The 3,911-nt window shown below is 39.9% G+C and overlaps 1 pseudogene; it reads right to left on the bottom strand.

Moving 5' to 3' along the window:
• Positions 1-3,176: 3,176 nt before the first annotated feature.
• LOC148568955 (secreted RxLR effector protein 161 pseudogene) lies at positions 3,177-3,911 on the bottom strand (annotated as a pseudogene).

Genomic DNA, 3,911 nt, shown 5'->3' with positions numbered 1-3,911 from the left:
ACGCGGGATAGACCCCGAGCCCGAGGCATAACCAAACTTCGGCACCGCTGAGGTAAGGATCCCAAATTAATGAGAAAACTATCAAACCCTGTCATTCAAATCTACGCACAGGTCGCTCCATAAACGAGAAAGGGCTTTTTTTTGGGGTAAGCCCTTTGACGAGACGTAGCTTTGCTTTCCCTTCAAGGCGAAATATGGAGTCACAGAGCCATTCATTCTCCCCCATAATCTAGGCTGCGAGCTCATGCCCAAATTGACGAGGAGATGTACGGAATGAGGATTTCCACTAATCATGTGTTAAGCACGAGTGGAAAAGACCTAGTTGAGAGCTAGAATCATTCTGGTGCCCACTCCTACCTAGGCAGGAGGACATTGAATCAACCTCGGCCGTTATAATCGTTACGGAGATTCAGGGCTGTGTCAGCTTACATGAGAACAGCAGATTCTCCTATATTCGAGCATTCCCAAATGATTGGGGGGAGCAATCAAACCATTAGGCAGCAATAGTAGGGGCATCAAAAGGAGAGAGTAGGGAACATCTCGTATCTCAAGAATCGATAGATGGAGTTTTATTTTAAGTGGGGCCCCCTCTTTTGGTTCAGAGGCATCACTACCTTTCCCTCTGTGAGTTGAGGGTTCCTTCCCTGCAGAATAGTGTTCAGTTCCATTCAGTGATTTTAGGCCAACTGGAAGGGTCAATCCAGCAGATAGAGAATTAATGGAGTCACTAACAGCTATTGAGTATTCAGTTTCCTTGGATCAATCCCATTTATTTAAGTTAAGAGCAGGGGCTAGGACAATGCTTCGGACAAAGCTTAAAGGGATTATCAAGTCACAACTAAATCCCAAATGCTAATTCCAAGTGCTACAAATATTTCAATCAAATCAGAGCATGAGGCAACAACACAGCAGGCCATAAATGAATTATAAAAAATAACTAGGTTCCAATAATTCAGAACTCAAATCACCAACATCAAAAGGCATCAGCAAAGCATATTCTGATCAACCATATCTAAGTTCTAAAAATAACAATCGAAACAAATCATAAGTTTATGCACAGGGGTGATCATAAATCACAAAAGATTTCAGCCCCTGTTTCTTTTAATTTTTCAATTTCAATTTTTCAGCTTTCCTCCCCCTTTTGTCATCAAAGGGGACCTGCAAAAAAAGACAATGATATGCAAAATATCCAAAACCAGCACCAAAACAACAAAAAGTTTAACAAAGTGTCACAGGTCTAAAGTATCCAAACAACCTACAGAGTATCAAAATAATCCAAACATGGCCAGAAATCAACAAGAAACATAGTGATCAATCATCAGATAAATTGTACTCAGAGCCATCTGTATCATCATCATTGGCACCCCCATCTCTTCTTCAAAATTTTGCAGCATTAGACCAACCCTTTCTTGGCATTTCATCCAAGCCCTTTCATTTTCAAATGCTTGTTTACGAGCAGCCTTGTACGAATCCACCATTAGTTTAGACATATTCGAAAACTCAGTGAGTACTTCTCTTATTGACTCTGTCACTTTGGATGGCTCGGCCGGTCGGCTCTCTTGGTCACTGTCAGAGGGCATTGACTTTTTTTCCTTTGGTGCCTTTCATTGTACTTGAAACTCCTCCTCCCTTAATGATTGAGACCTTATTCTCTACAGCTTCATTTGTTAGATCAACTTTAAAATATTCAAAAATGCTGGTGAGAAACATGCCATAGGGAAGGTTTGCCTTTTTGGAACTTTTAACAACTTCCCACATATGCCTTATCATAAGGTATGCAAAAGAAATAAAAGAGGAAGTAACAATAGTAAAAAGCACAAGAGAGTCAAAAATAGTTACTCTGTTATGTGAGCCACTCTGTGGAGTCAGAATATGAGTAATGATTCTGTGCAGCAATGAGTTTTCGGGACCGATGGTCTTGTGAGTAGGGATGGTGCCATCCAAGCCAGACAAGTTCTCACAGATTTGTTGCAGGGAAATCTTGTATGTGACTCCAACCTGAGAGTCCCATTTTTCAGACATGTACGCTCTTGGTCCCTCATCAGTGTAGCCTAGGGCAGCACTGATTGTCTCCGAGTTCAGAGTCATATATACCCGCTTTACGTAGGAATGAATGGTACCATCGATCATCCTCATATTAGCATAAAATTCTTGTACCAATCCTGAGTAAACGGGTTTCTGAATATGGAGTAGAGGAGTCCATTTTAGATTCTCAAACAGAGGAGAGAAGTTGATTCCTTTGGCTGCAAGTGAGTCCAGATTCACTAGGTGTGAGACACACAAGTGACGTTTCTCCAATACTTCCTTGTGGAACTCATAACAGGCACACGAATTGAATCTTGCTGGATCAAAGTGTGAATGAGGTTTGTTGAATTTATTTTTGAATTCCAATGATTTCAGATTGGCTGGTTCCCTCGTGTTGTGTAACACAAAGCTTTTGGTCTTCTGTGAACTTCGTCCAAGGGTTGCCTTCTTCGGTGGTGAGGGAGGCGGTGAGGTGTGAGACTCCTCTTCCTCTTCAACCAAGGGTTCCTTCTTTTTTCTTGATGAAGTCTTCATTGTTGTCACTTTTCTCCTCATGGTGTCCATTTGTTTGGATGATGGTGAAGGAGATGATGAAGAAGTGGAGTGTATATGAATATATGTATGGGTTTGAGGGGTTGAAAATGGAGGACTTTTTGGTAAGGGGGTTCGGCTACTCCTTCTTAGGGCAACTTTCTTTTTCATGTTATGAAAAGAATGAAGAAGTGAGAGGGAAGATGAAGAGAGGGGCCGAAGAGTGTGGGGAAAGGTGGGAGGTTAGGGAAGCATTAAATGCTAATTGGAGAGAGAAGTGGTGTAGTTATTACCCATTATGGCGCGGTTATTAACCAAGGAAAGTTTCTTTTTAAAATTAAAACTGAAGGATTAGCTCCTAGAATCAAGGGATGAGGGAAAGATAAAGATTTGATTTGACAATAGCCTCTCTCAACAAGATTTGATATGACAACTTCCAAAAAAAATGTGATTAACATAAAGAGGAACTCAAAACAGGTCAGAGTAAGGTCAAAGTGATTTGGTGGGGCCCAAGATAATTAATATTAGTTCATTTTCCCCCTGAATCATGGCCCGTTCGTCACATCCTAAAAATGTCTCCTGCCTTCCTACGAGACAAAACCAAAGAGTGTCAAAAAATTTCACAAATTATCAATAGAACTTAATTCTATCATTCCCAAAATTTTTCTCAAAGAGTAGAATCTATCTTCACACAAGGGTTTAGTAAAAATGTCTGCAAGTTGATCTTCAGATTTTACAAATTGAATATCAATAGTTCCTTTTTGCACATGCTCTCTAATAAAATGATATTTAATTTCAATGTGCTTTGTTCTTGAGTGCAGAACAGGATTTTTAGAAATGTTTATAGCACTCATATTGTCACAGAACAAGGGTATACTATTGATTTTTAATTTGTAATCTTCCAATTGAGTTTTCAACCAAACTAATTGTGAACAACATACAGATGCATAAATATATTCAGCTTCGGCTATGGATAGAGCTACGGTGGCTTGTTTTTTACTTGACCACATGTTGAGTGAGCTTCCAAGGAAGTAACACATGCCGGATGTACTTCTTCTATCCACTCTATCTCCCGCATAATCTGCATCACAAAATCTTACTGTGCAAAAATTATCAGATTTTGGATACCATAAGCCATAATCACTAGTTGCCTTAATGTATCTAATGATGCGTTTAACGGCCGAAAGATGGGATTCTTTTGGGTGAGATTGAAATCTTGAACATACACCCACACTTTGTACAATATCCGGTCTAGAGGAGGTTAGATACATGAGTGAACCTATCATTCCTCTATACCTTGTTTTGTCCACATCTTTGCCATCTTCATCCTTTTCAAGTTTAGTGTTTGGATGCAT

This window comes from Arachis ipaensis, chromosome B4, assembly GCF_059453495.1.
Source record: "Arachis ipaensis isolate K30076 ecotype BB chromosome B4, ASM5945349v1, whole genome shotgun sequence".
Classification (NCBI taxonomy): Eukaryota; Viridiplantae; Streptophyta; class Magnoliopsida; order Fabales; family Fabaceae; genus Arachis; species Arachis ipaensis.
Note: the sequence above shows the minus strand (reverse complement) of the source record. Positions and strands in the feature narration are given on the sequence as shown.